The sequence below is a fragment of the Neolamprologus multifasciatus genome, chromosome 5, assembly GCF_963576455.1.
Source record: "Neolamprologus multifasciatus chromosome 5, fNeoMul1.2, whole genome shotgun sequence".
NCBI classification, from domain to species: Eukaryota; Metazoa; Chordata; class Actinopteri; order Cichliformes; family Cichlidae; genus Neolamprologus; species Neolamprologus multifasciatus.
This window is the reverse complement of record NC_140443.1, coordinates 28,023,704-28,041,874: the sequence shown is the minus strand read 5'-3', so window position 1 is coordinate 28,041,874 and position 18,171 is coordinate 28,023,704. Positions and strand designations below refer to the sequence as shown.

The 18,171-nt window shown below is 40.6% G+C and overlaps 1 protein-coding gene and 1 long non-coding RNA gene across 51 annotated transcripts in view; both read left to right on the top strand.

Annotated features, from left to right (window-relative positions):
- Window positions 1–9,101, top strand: part of LOC146518948 (uncharacterized) — a 32,769-nt gene extending 23,668 nt beyond the window's left edge. Inside the window, exon 2 of the long non-coding RNA XR_014873961.1 lies at window positions 258–9,101. This is a non-coding gene — a long non-coding RNA (uncharacterized LOC146518948). The remainder of the gene's footprint in view (window positions 1–257) is intronic.
- Window positions 1–18,171, top strand: part of magi1b (membrane associated guanylate kinase, WW and PDZ domain containing 1b) — a 150,595-nt gene that overhangs the window by 29,051 nt on the left and 103,373 nt on the right. The window lies entirely within an intron of this gene.

Genomic DNA, 18,171 nt, shown 5'->3' with positions numbered 1-18,171 from the left:
TTGCGTTCAGTTAAGTTGGACTAGACTGTAATACAAACCGTTCAGTTTGTCAACAATAAAACTGACTGAAATGAGAGAAAGACTGAGTGTGAGACTTTGTTATTAGATAAAATGAATATTGATAAAGTTTACCTTTATGTACAGAATCTGAATATCGCAAAATATTTTAAAAAATTGCAATAATATCGTATCGTGCGTTAAGTATTGTGATAATATCATATCGTGGGATGTATGGTGATTCCCACCTCTAGTAAAAGGTCTGATAACCTGCTGATGACTTGGGAAAAAGAGCTTATGCTATGAAGCGTTTGATATGAGCGTGAACATAAAATTTGTGACAATCAGTAAGAGCTCGATTATGTCAGACTTTTAAAAAATGAGAAATTGGAATCGACCAAGAAGAGTGCAACTGGTACATCTGTAATTGACCTCTTTACCTGTGTGACACGGTCATCGGTGTCCCCACGAGTTCTGATTGCTGTGTCAGTTGAGTTGTTGGGGTTGTATATAAAACTCGCACACTCTCACATTCTTCTGTTGTCCCTTCCTTTATGCACGTCTGCATTCATTCATCATTGGGTTCATGCTCATCCCTAAATTTATGTAATTGAATGATCAAGATGGAAAAAAGTTCCTACGCAGCCTTTTGTTATCTCCAGTCGTGCAATTCTGCAAAGGATTTTTGCCTTTTTGAATGCAATGTACTTCAGTGGAATAGTGTGGTGCCCTAAGGTAGTTGTGACATTTCACGTGTTTGAATGATGGTTGAAAAAACATTTGAAACACATTGTACTTTCAGTGCAAGCCCGTAACACTGGTTATCGCTGAGGAAAGGAACCTAGCTTCTCAAAAGTTTCGTTTTTTTAGTAATATTTTTTGCATAGTATGACACAAAATTATATTTTAATCAAACTGTCAGTTCTTATTCTTGATATTTTTACTGGAGCTAAATCAGAACAGCTGCAGAATGAAAACTCTCCTGGCCCCAAAATGTAATTAGAAGAGTGAACAGCAGAAATGTCATGCTATTGATCAGAGAGAATTGGGGCAACAAAGCCATGCCCAGTCCCCACTGAAAGACCAATTAAAGAGCCTCATTTGGAAAGTGGTGGCTGATTTTCTGAATGGGCAGAGACGGTCCAGCTTCACTCATCTTGCCCAGAGCAGAGTGGTTTACACTCGGGGTTTAAAGTGCTCTGGAACATTTTGACTCTTCTGCAACATTTCTTTTGTTCTCTGTTACCATTGATCCGTACTCTGATAGCAACACCTGCTGTTGAAGTATAGGCTTGTTGAATATTCTTTATCTCTGACAAATGTGCTCGAAGCAGGATACATTTAACAGACTAATGTATTCTCCTTACTGCTATTTTGAGCATTTTTCTGTTTTAACCTTGTTCAGCTTACTCACTGTCCCTTTTTCTGCTCATATTTTTTTTAAGTCTGGTGATTCATCTGACTGTAGCCATCAGTGCCTCCCATTAGTGTGTTTAGATTTCTCCGAGATTGCTAGACAGGAAAGTAACTCCTCACATCTATAAAGGGGTAGTTAGTAACAGTTTATTTGGAGTATCTTATCTGTTCACATAGTTTGGCCAACACATGCATTCTTAGCATCTGCTTCAGGGTTTGCAGGAATGTTGCAATTGCTCATTGAAATGAGAAATTTGATATACTACTGATATATTATTATTTTTTTATTATACAGACAGAAAAAAATAACATTATAGATGCAACATTTAAGGCATCCTGTACAGAGCAATTCTAGCTTGAGCTGGGTAATGTACATCAGACACGTCAAGTCTTCTCCATGGCATAGAAGGACTGTCTGTCTTAAAGTGAGTGTAAATCCATTCAGAGAGACTCATTTGTGAGGATGTTTGACCCAAAGATGGGAGAACACTGACGAAGGACATTGCTCATAATAGCCTTTGACTTTAGAGCTCTTCCTAGTGGATCTCCAAACATCACCTTATCATGATTAGGGCTGCCACGATTAGTCGACTAGTCACGATTACGTCGACTATCAAAATGGTTGACGACTGATTTAATAGTCGACGCGTCGTTTGAAGCTTTGCAAGATCACAAAAGACGCAGGAATAAGTAGTAGGATTTAAGAGTGTAATAATGGACTGAAACAGAAGATGGCAGCACTGCATGTACAAGGATGCCAGCTGCCGTTAAACCCCGAAGAAGAAGAAGAAGCTGTGTCCCAGAATTCATAGCGCGTTTCCAACAATGGCGCCAGCTAGTTAGTTTTAATATTACTCTTATTATTCTCTTTGGGTCACAAAATAAACGTTTAAAATGTTTTCGGGTGAGAATGTAGCTGTGTAAACTTCAAATATCTGCTCAGTTTATCAAGACACCACATATTTTCAAAAGCGCTTCAACGTTTTCGGAGACGTCTGTTACCCACTAGCTCGATAGCTAGCCGGGGGCAAGGCTCACTAGAGCCCGTGAGAACACCGGACTCCTGGCAAATCGTTTTCAAACCCACCACCGTCTTTCGCTACTCAGGTTAAACATGTAATATAAGTCACTTAGATAACTTCAAAATGTTATTGTTTGGCTTTTTTTTTTTTTTTTAGTATTTTATTTGTTCCTGAGTAAAACGGTTTGGCTGAGATTAAAGTTATAGTTTTTGCACAGCTGAATAAACGTCAAGCAGACAACTGATTATCAGAAGTGTGAGATGCTCGAGAATATACTCCGGTGTCCTGTTATATTTTAGATAGCAAGGAGTTTATTAAACTCCACCGAAACAATCTGCAAATTTCATTAAAATTTAATAAACTATCATCTTGCCTTTATTTTTAGTTAGCACATACCTTAAACACTTAAAGCTGTAAGCTAATGATAGTTTTATAAGAGCAGATGCTGCTGGTGCAATAAGCTGTATGTTTTACGTCCAATGGATGCACGATCTGATTAGTCGACTAATTGCAAAGATAATCGGTGACTAGTCGACTATCAAAATAATCGTTTGTGGCAGCCCTAGTCATGATGTTGTGCTCCTTGTCAAAATCACCGTCTGTTGTCACCTTACTGCTCAAATAGATGAACTCTGGTACATCCTTTATTGGTTTGCTGATACATAAATTCTTAAAGACTGAATCCCAAATTTGATAAAGTAGAAGCAAAAAGCAATGATTCCCCATTTTAAACTCATATGCAGGTTGTCTGGCGTAACCATTTTTCTTATGTTATCAGTATATGCTCGCAAAGCTTAAATCCCATAGTAGTGCACACCGACACAAAGGCCTATGTAAGGGCCCTTTTTCCAGCAGCCCCTTGGCAGACCATCTGCACAAGCAATATCCGAGATGTATTGGATGCTTTATAATGTTGCACACTGCATTACTTAGTCTGCTTTCCTTATCTGGCTTTAATGGTTCTGCTTTGTGTTTGATCAGTTTGCATATATAGTATTGGAGAAGAATGAGTCGGGTTTCCTATTTTTCCGACACAAATATATCTGCACGTTTTTTTTTTATCTTTTATTTTTTTTATTTTAAGTGAACAAGTAATAAGGGGATGATGATAACAAGCAAGTTTTGTGTTGGCACGCAGAGTGCACTCAGCTCACAGAAACATAAACAAAAATACTTTATCAGTATGTTATCATGTTGATATTAGACACATTGGACCTTTTATTAGTTTTTATGGGAGAGTGTGTCATTAGAGTGAAAAGTATTCAGGCAGCCTCAGAGTTTGCACTATTCATCTTCACTTTCCAACCTTTAAGTTCACACATCTGAGAAACCGCAGTTTAGCCTCCTGGCGTGGCGGACAGGAATCAAAGCTAACTTTATTTACTGGCCAGCTTTCCAACTTTGACAGCAGCATTCTTTTTTGTCCTCCCAGCGATTTCCCTGCCTCAGCCTTCAATCGGTTTCTGTTTATGGCTGCAGAGTGTTCCAGGCGCCCTGAGCTGTTGTTTATGGTAACAACGGCACCTAGAAGCTGGCAATTACAGCTCATGTTTTATAACTTGCTTTTTGTCTCAGTAACACTACATGTCCATCTCAATAGGGTAGAGTAGTCGACATGTAAATGCATAAAAGGTGACAGCTTCAATTTGTATAGTTTACAATAAATGCAAAGGTTAAAAGTGAGTGATCCAAGACAAAAATGCGTCTCTGGTAAAGTTTCTTAGATGCACTTTGTGCTCGGTCCTTTCTGTGCCAGACGGTACTCGCTAATAAGCAAGAGTCATGGCAGAGCTACTCTACATGTGCAGACACAATGCTGCACGAAGGCTCCAGGCTGACTTTGAAGCTAATTCAATAGCGTGTTCTCCTCTGCTCTGCTGCATAATGAGATTGGAACACAGACATTTGGTCCTTTTGATTAAAGTGTCCAATCAAATGGAGGTTATCTGGAGACGGATTCCTCCAGCTCTGACTGTAATGGAGAGCGTTATCTCTGCCGTTATTGTTTCCTTAACTGCAAACGGTGCCAGCGTTGGCTTCGATAGACCTCTTTGAGCCTCTCAAATAATGGAGTGTGAGTGCACCGAAAGCATACTAATTAAATCGGAACTTCTAGTCTCTCCACATGTTTTTTTTTTTTTTTTTTTTCCCTCCCCAAGTTCGATAATAAAATAACTTTACAGTGAATCCAAAAGCAACTGTGTTGTGGAGGGGTGTCTTTTTTGTGTGTGTGATTTAACCAGTTTGGTAGATGTAGAGGTGGTCATGAAACATCTTAGACCATGTGCCTCAAATGATTGGTCCATCAAAGCTGCTACTTCCTCCAAACCTGCAAAGAAGTTAAGTTTCACGGCATGTCAGTCCTTCAGGCACGAGGAACTTGAGAAGGTGAAATGTGTACACATTGGTTCAGCCTGGCAATAATCACAGCCCTGATGACCAATAGAAGGTTTTCATTCATTTATCGAAGCATTATGGTAAATGGTAAATGGTAAATGGCCTGTATTTATATAGCGCTTTGCTAGTCCCTAAGGACCCCAAAGCGCATATCCAGTCATCCACCCATTCACACACTGGTGATGGCAAGCTACATTGTAGCCACAGCCACCCTGGGGCGCACTGACAGAGGCGAGGCTGCCGGACACTGGCCCCACCGGGCCCTCTGACCACCACCAGTAGGCAACGGATGAAGTGTCTTGCCCAAGGACACAACGACCGAGACTGTCCAAGCCGGGGCTCGAACCGGCAACCTTCCGATTACAAGGCGAACTCCCAACTCTTGAGCCACGATCGCCCCGTGATCTAGACTCTACAGGCCAATGCATAATACATGCTTTTCCCAGTTTTACAGTAGAGTCAAATTACTTCTTGGTGTGACTCTCAGAGGTGAGAATTGTTCTTTCAACATCATGTTTTCATGCTTCCGATGCTGCGTAGCTTTTTGGGAAAGACGTATCAGCAAATTCGTGGACAGTAATATTCTTTATTCTTTCACTTTTAAGAAGCAGGTTCCCACCCACATCTACCTTCTTTTTGTCCTGATCTCACATTTGATTGGCTCAGTTTGGGTGCTTTTTTTAAAAAAAAAATATATATATATATATATTTCCCCCCTAGCTTCTTGTTGTATCCCTCATCTTTCTCCCTACCACATGCCACCCTGACCTCTTTCCACCTCTGGCTCACCACTCTTTCCTTATACATCTCAGTTAGCCATTGATTTTTCTTTTTTACTTCACAGCTGTTGGCTTCAGTCTGATTTCTGTTTTCTAATGACCTTTTTACCTCTGCGAGGTCCCTGCAGCTACATTGTTAGCATAGATCTGCTAGCCAAGTATGAGGCTGATGGCCTAATGTGGTCGCCGCTGAGTGATCACTGGCAAACGTGTGTGTAGTGCCTTTTGTTTTCTTTGGACCGGAGCATTGATCTAGATCACAGGACTTTAAGTTTTGTTTTCCCAACTGTAATGAAAGGGTCAGAGACATGCTTACTAACGACCGATTAGTAGATGAGTATTATGATGATGAAGACCCTGTAATAACCAATAAAAATTATAAAAATCACACCACCTCAAAAAAACGCTGAGATCACCAAGTGAAAGTCTTAGTGAAATTTCAAAAGTAATGACGGCCACTAAAGTTTAGAGAAACTTTCTTTACTCTGAGTTTTTTAAATATTCAAATGACATTTAAACAGTTCTAATAGCTGCTGTTTGTTGATGTAATAGGGTTAGTAATTAGACAAAGGAGAAAAACAGTGGGTACAATAAGAGACATGGCGTCACATAGTTCTGTTGGTATGCATTATGTCCTTGTCCAGTACACACCCAAAGTATGACCACATACTCTAACTTACTGTTGCATATGTAATATGATTTTTCTTTTAGCCAATATTTTATTGAAAGCGTCTGTGTGTGCTCGGATTTAATTGTGTGACATCATGCGTTTGCCACGTCTCTATTTTAAGGATATTACCTGTAGCTTCAGAGGAGGAGGGTTGCTATAGATGCATGCAAATATTGTTTAAAGGTTACAAATCACACCCTGCCATATGACAGTTATGAGAAATGGCATATTGTGCTATTTCTATAACTCTAGCATTTGGATAATTTTACAAAGGATTATTGTGTCAAACCATTGGGTAACAAAGCAACCACTTAGCACTGTAGGTGACATCTCTGTGAGGCGCTCCTTTGTGTGCGTGTGTGTTCTGAATAAAGATTCCAGGCGTTCACTTGTCTTGTTATGCAAAACCTCACCTAGAAACCCCAAGATTTGGAAATGACATTTAGAAGCGGCTCTCAAACTGGCTCTCATTTTACATTGGAAAGGACTCGAGGTGATATTTTTATTCAGAGAGAGTCTGGAAGTAATGTCGGCTTATTAGCAGGGTTTCAGACCACTGAGCCAGTGAAATGCCACACAAGGAGTCTATTTGAAGTAAGTAATGCATTAAAAGGATTATATAGGATTTTAGAACTTTAGAAAACAGATAAGAGAAACTGTTTTGTCTTTCGTCAAATGTGGTAATTAATCGAAATCCAGTTTTCAGTTGCATTTCGCCACAGACTTTTACATTGGCACCACTGCTGTGTCACTGGGTAACAAATTAGAGGACTGGGTTTTTTTGTTTTTTGTTTTTTTTTCTTACGGGACTCAAGTTGGCCTAGATTTTGGGATGTTGTGGAGAGAAGGAATTTGTGACTGTTATGCTTCAGTGAAACTGTGCTGCAGTTGACTGGATTCTAATAAACTATTACCAGAATTGGTTTTCTTTTAAAACTATTACTGTGGAGAATGAGACTACATGACCATTTGTTGGTTTTTGCTGTGGTAACGTGGTTCCTATCTCAGTAGTGCTTTTCCTTTCTTCTAGACCTTCGACCAGTAATTTCGCTGGTTTCTCTTCTGTGAGTTGACCGATTTGACCTGCCAGGCTGGTCATTTTAAAGGTCTGTTCTGATATTTTGATGTTCTGTTTCCTTTCATTGCTGTTAAACATCATGAAGTTATGTGGGGGAACTCTTGGTGTTTTGCCAAACCTTCCTGTACACGTTTGGTTTGCGATCTTTTGGTTTCTGCCCACGCACCACTCTGCCAGTCCTTTCCAAAAACATATTTCTACATCTTTATCTTCAGCTTATTTCCAGCTTGGCATCTTTCTCTGAAACCTGGCAGTTCAAGAGGTGGGGAGATTGCATGGAGGCCACTGTGATGGGGCGCCACCGATAAATCACTCGCTAAAAATTCTCCGCAGTCCCACAAACCATGCTGTGTCTGTCATCACTTGTTTATTAATGTATTAATCAGTCATTGCGTTACTGAGCTGCTGTTGCAGGCTATCAAAAACTTCTACCCTAAGTACCTGCCAGACTAAGAACTCATTAACAAGGCACAAGGCTAAATGATCAAGTGGCCAAATGAGCTTTTAATGATACGCTTTTATGTTGAACTGCTTTATGAAGAATTCCTTAAAGGGTTTACGGATGAGCAGTTCTCTCAGGTTTGTGGTGCCAACTTTAGTTTTGCACTGACCAATCAGGTTGAAGTTCTTGAAAACCCTCCTAATGTTGTGTGCGATATTATGTCGTGATAAATCTTCTTGTTAAAACTATCAAGGAAATGGATCCAAGAAAGATTAAACCTTGAAGGTGGTTTGGTTTTTAGATGGTTTTTCACCAATTTGTTGACTTGTTGGAATCCGCTGTATTAATCCTAAATTGAACCACTAAGTGTTTAACAATGTGCAGACAGATGCTTCCACCGTGTTGTTGAAGTTGCTAATGCAGTTTCCAGGAAAGACACGGGGTCATCAAACCATTGGTAGCTGACGTGTGTGTTAGGAGGTAGAGGGTTGTTTGAAGAGCTGTTTCTAGTTCAGCAGCCTTGCATACAGACTCTGCTGCAGGCAGAGTGCGAACATCGGAGGGAGGGGGTATTACGACAGTTGGGAATGGGTTGGGGGGGCACATTTGCCTAATTGTTGTAATGTGGTTTAACGGTGACTGATTCTCACTCACTCCATCTCTTGCCTCACAGTGCTTCTCTCCCCGCTCACTGGAATGCATACTTTACCACGCACACATGGATAAATGAGCGACCACAACTAATCCACACACACACACACACACACACACACACACACTTACACACATACACACACACACTTAAACACACACTTAAACACCTCTTTTGCCTCCTGAGCGAGTTGAACCCAAATTGTTATGTTTATCCATGTTTGTTTTTCCAACATTTATGTGATCAGATGTGATTTTTCCACTCAAGTTTTTTTTTTTTTTGCCATCTTACGTCATGAAAGGCTGCTGCTGACTTGCTTAGTTAGCTGTAATGGGGGACTGAATGCTGTGAAGTTACTACATCTTTTGCGTGTCTCGTGATCCTGCATTCCTCAGTAAATTAAAAGAGTTGAGAACTGTTGTAATTGATAGGGAGGTTCACTCTTTTAGGTTCACCGGGCAGGTAGGGTGGGAGGGGGAGGGACATGTGCAAATGCAGTTTTGAAATTGTTTTCAAAATCTGTGATTGATAGATTTTTAATGAACACATTTTTTCCACTTGTATAATTCTTGACCAATATTGATGGACATGCTGTATGCTTAATTGCCAATGGCGATATCATTTTTGAAAATTCTGTTCTTTTTGTTTCTTTTTTATTTCTATATTGTTTGTACCAGGGGAGGCAAGAAAATCAGAAAAAAACCCCTAACTTTGTCATCTCATAAAAAACAAAACGAAAAATCGGTTATACAGACTAAAGAAATCTTGACATAACAATGTAAAATAATTGATGGGGCAGAAAAGACAGGCATCTACAAAACTTTCATTTATTTTTCATATTTTGTTTAACAGAATCAAATACTTGTTATGAAGCACTGCCATATCTTGCCGACCATCCACACAAGTGACTCACACCTAACAGAAAATTGGAGGGTTTGTCAAGAACATATATTCCCTGACTGGTTGGCGAGTGGTTGCTGGTTGTTGTTTGGCTAAAATGTTGCTGCACCAAAACTGCTTGATTGCTTTGGTTGCAGGCAGATTTCCACAGTCACCCACAGTTTGCATGCAAGACATCAAATGGCCTGCAAACACTTGCTAACTAATCACAGAGCTGTAGCGAAACGTGAAAAACGGCAATGCAAACCGAAAAGTAAAAGTTGTGCATTGCCACTGAAATCAACAGGTTTCTGTCTCCATTTGCAGTTTCTGTCACGCTCTTCACAGTTTAACTAGTAGTTAGTGAGTACATGCAGACAAGTTATAAATAAATGAATAAATGTGCTATTCAGCTATTGCACTTGAACCTTTGAAGACAACTAATTACAAAAATCTCACCAGCAGAAAACAGTTCCTTGATCAGTTGTGTATATGACTAATATTTTCACGTTGATGCATTTACGTCCTAGACCCGCTACTTTTACAATAACAGCCTTATTGTTTTGCCTGGAATAAGTCTTGGTTCATCAGTAGAGAACTCCATCACTGTGTGCTCTGTTTCACCTCCCGTCCCTCACCCAACCATCTCATCCACACCCCTTCCCCAAAAAGTTCTCCAGTGGATTCGGGGGTTAGCCACACCTCACTGCATTCATCCTTTTCAGTGAGCTGTCCCTGATTGAAGCTCATTTGCATATAAATGGACAACTAATTCTTCCCTCCTTAATAGTTCTTGGTTGAAAGATTTTGACACAAAAGAAAACAGCTTTTGCAAAGTTTTCAGGCACATATTCATGTTTGACCTCAAATTAAAGTCCAACCCCCACCGCACCCCAAAGAAATAAACTAAAGAAGTGCACTAGGGAGATGTTTATTTTGTGTCTATGGTTGTATCTGCTAAAGTGGTTCATAAGACTCCATTAGCAAGGCCATGGTAGGCTGCCATGCTTGCTCTGTTTTTTGGGTTGTTCCAGTTGTTTGGGGACAAGTGGCTTGCTCTCCTCACCCTCTTCCTCAGCTCTTCTCTTTCCTCCCCTGCTCTCTGACTCACATCCTCTGTGCGTTCCTTCTCTTCTTTCGTCCTCTTGTTCCTCACCCAACATTCGCTGCGTTTCTTTCTTTGTGTCACCAAAACCATTTCGCTTCTCGGAAACAAAGTTGCAAGTCCTTTTTCTGGTAGCAGTAGCTCTGTATTTTACTACGCAGTGACTTAATTTAAGACACAGTAGTATTTTTAGTTCAATGGCTTCTGTGAAGCATGGCAGAGGAGTGAAAACATCCGCTCCTCTGAGCTGGAAAGTAGCCAGCTTGTAAAGCCTGCGTAACATTGTGGTGTTCAGATGACCCGAGTGAAGTTTTGCACTAATAGTAGCTAAACATTTAGGAAACTTCTCCTGAAGAGGAACAATTTGTTTCCTCTTACTTCCCAAATTTCTGGGTACATATTAGTGACCTGACCTTGCACTTTGCACACATTTCCACTTCACAGACACTCAGAAACCTATGAATCGTGGGTGCAACCTGATGTTCCCCAGAGGTTAACGTGTTATTACAGTCAGAGCAAAGGAGGAGAGAATCGGAAAACCAGAAGTATTGCTCACTCTGCCATATGTTATTGGTGCTGGGCTTTTCTCTTTCGGTTTCTTCCCAGTGCTTACAAAGAGAAATCAAGTGTGAGAGCGAGGTAAAGAAGAGGGGTTTGGTCCTTGTTGTCCCATAGTTAATATTTGGAAGCTGCTATGTACAAGCAAGCCTGTGGTGACCTGAGTTCATATTCACTCAAATACGACTCTTTGAGGCTTCTTTCATGTTGTCTTTCATTTATATAAACTGATTAATACTCAGTGTCATTTTGACAACATTTTAAACCACTAATTGACTGTCTCAGAGGAGGCGGAGGAAGCGCGCGGGGGGGGGGGGGGGGGGGTCCTTCTGACAGACAGCGTGTGGCAAGTGATATGATACCTGACCTCTTTGTGTTTCTGGTTGTCTCTCCTTTTTCCTTCGTCTGTTTCTCTCTGTCTCCCCGTCTGCTTGATGAATCCTCTAGATTGGCTTGTCAGCACCGGCGCCCTCCTCCTCTCTCCCTCCGTCTGTTCCTCTTTCCTGGTTTTCAATCTCTCATCGGCTGTGTTGTGTCTTTTGTCACAATACCCCAACACTTATTGGGGCTTACCTGCCCACAGTTGCCAGAAGATTTCGTTTTTCTTTGGCAGAAGATTGCTTTCCCCTCCAAAACGATGATTAACGATCCACCTTTTTTTGAGTAGGCAGAGCTGGTGAGCGTGCCCCAGTTTGGAAGAATATTAATTGCTCGAACAAGGCTTAAATCATAAACACTCATAACCTGCTCTCATCAACGAGGCACTTACCTCTCCCTATCTGATTTTTCTTCCTCCTCCTCTGTTTGGTCTTTTTTTTTTAAATTAGTGTTTTTAGTGGATTTGATATGTGAGTGCAACGACGTCTATTCTCTACTTTTTGGGAGGCAGATTCATTTAGATTTTTAAGACCTGTCTATGTCTAGTGGTTTCGCTTCAGTCGGCTACTGTTTAAACATCACTGTGTCATTGCTGTAGGTGTGCCACTGTGTTTTCTTCACGCCGGTGAATCTTTGTGCCTTTCTTTAGCTTTTATGAGCCGAGCGTTGCTGAGTTATAACTCTCCATTTGCCCAGCCAGACTCCAAGGTAAACACAGCTATAAGCCTCAGCAGCCTTGGCTCTGTGTAATGTTAGCTTTGGGTCCGACTCCCGCACATTGCTCAAGTTAATGCTAACTCTTCTGACTGCATCCGGGACTTAGCATGAGCGCTAACATCAACACCATAAGCCCTCACCACCTAATTAAAACAAATTCAATTTCCAGCACGACCTACATTTTCATCTGCCGTTCCTCCGGCTCGCCAGGGCCCGCAGTGATGACATGCTGTGATGGTGTTCGCTGCAGGGATCCGTTAAGTGTTTGTCTTGGCTCACCTAGGCTAGAATTTCTTAGGCTGTGAAGATTTGTAATGGGATTTTATTCACTTACCTCCCTCGAAATTCTGCTTTTCTGAAATGAAACTGATATTCTTTGCTGTGTTGAACCACAGCATAATGGGAACTCACGTATGGCCCACGTGACGCCTCAGTTTATGTGTAAACATGACTTTCCTCAGCAGTTTTGCTGATCGTGGCCTTTTCAATGAATTTTACTAGAGCTTCTGAACACGCAAGCAGACAGAGTTGGTAAATTGCAAGTGAGAACAATTGTAGGACAGGTACTACAAGTTTGTCTATATGTGCAACTGCTCGTGACTGGATATTTGCTTTTGCACTATTCTGGGTAAACTTCAGAGACTGTAGCTGTGAAAATCCCAGCAGAAATCAATCAATCAAATCAGAAAATACTTTTTTTCCCCCTAGAAAACCTTATTGAACATATGTACAGAAAATGGCAGATATTTGTCAATCAAAAGTACACAGCAAACAATAAAACTGGTTGGACAAATATAATGATCTGAGAGTTTAAACATAAAAAAATCAAAATTCATCTTGTATAAATCAATAAAGTGAAAATGTGCAGAGAAAAACAATCATAGTAAATCAAAGTTATTATGTAAGTTAATTACGTTTTTTTCCCCACGGTAGATCCCGCTGATGCTGATGTTACAGAACATACAACCATCTACATCAACTTTAAATCTTAGTGTAATAGAATCATTATCATACATTTCTTTTAAAATTTTAAGATGCACTTTTCTTTCCGTCTTGCTGCTAACCTTTTATTTATATTTTTTCCAATTCTGGTTCTGAATTTTCAGGAATATGGTGCTTTTTAGCCTGATTTAAGGAAAAATATCTTTCAGTGGCGTAATTCTAATAAATTTGTTGGCGATTTTTCTGCCACAGAATTAAATGTTTTCACAACTTTAGTGAGAACAACCACAAAAGCAGCTTTGAATACTTTGAAGATGGATTTTTGTCAGCAAACTAGAATCGCAGCTGCTCACGATGCCGCGCATAACTGATGACGTGGTGTGTTGAGACCGAATCTTTGAAGAAGCTACTGTAACTTCGGTTCGGCATGAACTCTAACCTGACTTTTTTTCTCTCTTTTTCATTTTCCTGGTTTTCTTGTTGATCCTTGAAAATGACCATGACTCCTCTTCAATCACGCGATCAGGTAAGAGAAATTGTTTTTGACTTGCACATCTGGCACACCTGCACATGTAAGATGGGTGAAAATAAACTGTGACGAATGCAGTTTTTCAGCAGAACACGCTTCCTTTAATCCACATGTTGTGACAGGAAGAACAATGTAGAAATTACTTCACTCCATGAATTGTATCCAGAAGAATGAAAGGAAGTTGTGAACATGAGCAGATTTTTCCGTACTTCTTTATCTTTCAGTGGGGGGATTATGATAATATTTAGACTGTATCTGCCTGTATCCAGTGACAAGGCCTGCAACCATGCTCACTTTGTCACCGTTACTGATATTTAGTACAGTTTCTATCCCATTCTTCTGATCTTCATGAAATCCAGGATCTCTATGAGAATTGAGCTTTCAAGGTTGGCCACCGAACTGCGGAAAAATCCAACATTGGGCAGCAGCATGATAAAGCTCTCAATGGGGAGTTGTCTAAAGGGGAAGAGGCGAATTATACAGCAGTTTTCACTGATTTATCTCATGAATATAGCATTTGCCTACACATTTATAGCACCTTGAACGCATCTCTCAATTTCAGTCCAGTTTGAGAGATCCCAGGAAGCCAGTTTTTGGCATCTGGGACGGCTAAAAAAAAATCTGTCAAGAATTTCAATTGAAAACACTTTAATGATCATTATTGTACATTCCTGAATAAATTAAACTCTATCTTTTTTTTATTTAAAAGTCATTAAGGGTCATTTGTTGTATAACAAAGTAAACTGGGAGAAATATCATTCTTTTATTCCCAGTCCAATTTTACTTTTTAAGTGTGCGCGTGTGTGTGTGTGTGGGGTGGGGGGGTGGGGTGGGGGGGCTGCTTTTAACCATGTAGAGCACTTTGTGCTACATTTTTTTTTTGTATGAAAAGTGCTTTATAAATAAAGATTGATTGATTGATTAGTATATTTACGGGGATCTTACTGAATGCCAGGTGACCAGGTGGCAGCCTGATGCTTGTTCTCACTTTGAATCTCACTGGTTTCAGAGTTAAAAAGCGAGTTCTTATTCAGAGTCAATTATTAGTCAACTTGTGCTGTGTGTCGGGTAAAGCCTGAGCAGCAGTTAACAGTGTGACAGACACACAGCCTGTAATGTAGTTGTTCTTGTCCAATCGGTGACTTCAGCGACACGAGAACCTCGGGAGCTTCGGCATGTAAAGTTTGTGGGGCGTTCCCGGTCAACCTATCGCATCCTCCCCTGAGTAACGGGGGCACATCTGTGACACACTCCCTTTCCTGGCATCCTTCCAGGCTTTCTCCTCCCTGGCTTTTTGCTTTCCTCTTCCTCTGTTTTTGCTTGTCCTTCACTTTTTTTTTTTTTTTGCTTTTGCCTTTTTTCTCTCCTATCCCTCCAATTTTACTTTTACTGCCTTCCAACAGCAACTCCATCCTGTTTGGCACCCTTTGAGATATTGTTCTCTTTAAATATTTCACTTGCTCTGCCTTGCTGATAACTTTTGATTTACCAAGTGCTCTCCCAGCCTGAACCAGTTTGACTGTCTTTAGAGATTAACAGTATATAACTGTTCACAGCTTCATGTGCAAGATGGAAGTAGTCACTTTAAAACTTTAAAGCTCAAATACAAGATTCCAGTCTCCATCTACCTCCAACTGGGCTGTCTCATGAGAATCTTCAGAGCTTCACTGGTTCACGGACCCTAATTTTGAAAAGGCTGCTAGCACAGCTCCTCATCCATAGAGAGCCAAAGAGGAAAATTAAAATTTAAGCTGTTGCTAATGAAACATGCAGCTGAGACCTTCAATTTTGGTCCCTTGCTTTGCTTGTCATTCACCAAATATCTGGAAATGCTCCGTGGATGGACTTGAGGTAGAAAATGTCTACTTAGGCACCACTTAACATCACTGAATGACCAATTCTGTCGCATATGAACTGATTCAAACCTGGAGGCTTTAGATGATATCATACTGACACCTGACCTGCAATATCTCACACTGATGCAAAAATGTAACATAGTATCTGTGCGTAGGAGCGATGTTTAGCATCGATCCAGTGTTTATCCTGCCGAGCCGTCGCAGTGAAAGATGAGCTGTTAACGTTTAGCTGCACGCGTTAGGATGCTTTTGCACGGCTCAAACACGTGATGGTGTACGATGTAAAGAGTTGATGGTGATGACTGGCTCTCAGCCCGCTGATTCTCTGTCTGCCAATAACGTAACGACCTGCTGTGCTCCACTCTGTTTCATCCTCAAGTTTGACTAATGTTCTCCCATGGCTGAGTGGCTCACTGCTTTGCAGGACTCTTGACTTCGCTCTTATCGGGCTGCATTAAGACCAAGTGTCCTTCATTTGAAAGTATTTTAGCTCCAGCATTTTTGTTGCAGAAATTTAAAGGGCACCATTTCATAATGGATTGACTTTTGTTTAAAAACAAATCCATTAATGACAACATAAACCTCATCCATCATCCATGCGACTCTGCTCGCTCATCTGCTCTGGGCCTTACGTTTCTACCAAAAGTGAACACAAAATGATTTTAGTTAAATCATCTCAAGGAATATGATAGTTATTAAGCAGTTTGCACTGATAATAACTGAATATGGGTTAAATGTATTATAATAAGCAGAACCATAACCACTTATGTTAAACCACTGGCCAGCAACACAAGGAAAAGTCAGCTTAATGGATTAAATTGGCTGTCCTAAAGTTTATTTTAGGAGGAAATTCAACTTCAAGTGAGGTAGCTGTAAAGGTCTTTATATACAGGGAAGAGTGAATCTACAATAGGCAAGCAGCTTGGTGTGAAAAAATCAACTGTGGGAGCAATCATCAGAAAATGGAAGACATACAAGACCACTGATAATCTCCCTCGATCTGGGGCTCCACGCAAGATCTCATCCCGTGGGGTCAAAATGATCATGAGAACGGTGAGTAAAGATCCCAGAACCACACGGGGGGACCTGGTGAATGACCTGCAGAGAGCTGGGACCAAAGTAACAAAGGTCACCATCAGTAACACACTACAACGGCAGGGAATCAAATCCCGCAGTGCCAGACGTGTTCCGCTGCTGAAGCCAGTGCATGTCCAGGCCCGTCTGAAGTTTGCCAGAGAGCACATGGATGATACAGCAGAGGATTGGGAGAATGTCATGTGGTCAGATGAAACCAAAGTAGAACTTTTTGGTATAAACTCAACTCGTCGTGTTTGGAGGAAGAAGAATACTGAGTTGCATCCCAAGAACACCATACCTACTGTGAAGCATGGGGGTGGAAACATCATGCTATGGGGCTGTTTTTCTGCCAAGGGGACAGGACGACTGATCCGTGTTAAGGACAGAATGAATGGGGCCAAGTATCGTGAGATTTTGAGCCAAAACCTCCTTCCATCAGTGAGAACTTTGAAGATGAAACGAGGCTGGGTCTTCCAACATGACAATGATCCAAACACACCGCCCGGGCAACAAAGGAGTGGCTCCGTAAGAAGCATTTGAAAGTCCTGGAGTGGCCTAGCCAGTCTCCAGACCTCAACCCCATAGAAAATCTGTGGCGGGAGTTGAAAGTCCGTGTTGCTCGGCGACAGCCCCAAAACATCACTGCTCTTGAGAAGATCTGCATGGAGGAATGGGCCAAAATACCAGCTACTGTGTGTGCAAACCTGGTAAAGACCTATAGTAAACGTTTGACCTCTGTTATTGCCAACAAAGGTTATGTTACAAAGTATTGAGTTGTATTTTTGTTATTGACCAAATACTTATTTTCCACCCTGAAGATTTATTCCTTATACTACAGCAAACTGAGACACAGCAAGCACACAACGATTCTAATCATACATAAAGTATATGCAGCGGATGATTGAGGGCTGTGCAACTAGAACTTAAAAGGAACCCCGGCTTTTAAGACATGTTTGCTCTAAAATATGTACTGTGCTTTCAATAATATATATGTGGTATTAAAATACTCCAAATGTTTTCCTTTTAAGCACATTTTATATAAAACCGGTTTACCAGTAGGCCGCCATTGTTATTTACTTCTCAATGCACTCTGGGTAGTGACGTCATACGGTTGCACCGTATTTAAAGAGCTCAATTTTATGGCAGCAACTATCCATGGTATCATATAACCACATGATAAGAACATTAATATAATTCTAATTTTTATTATACAGGGAAATTACGATATCGTTGTTTTTACAGATGCTCCATGCAACACAGTGCACCAAAACTTTGAATCCGTATGTCTTAATCCAGATGTTCTTTCGGCAGCCCTTGTTAGCCTCCATGGCCGGTATAGTGCTGGTCTACCAAGTCGTAACCAGGTCACTAATAGGCAAGTTAATTAATATCGTTGCTACACTATAAAAAAACAAAACAGGTTAGCTGAACAAAAGCACCTATACTGCTGACAACCAATACATGTCATCATCCCAGAATGCATTTTTTGTGAAAAATCATGGCCGCTCCGACGGCTCCAAAATAGTTTTAAACAACAAAGATTTAATGAAAAATTGGAGATATTCGTAAGTATGTTTTTATGTAGTGGAGATAATTTGTAACATATTTAGAGTAACTTGTCATGATAGTCGGGGTTCCTTTTAAAGAAACTTTCAGAGTAAATACTTTCAAGGAGTT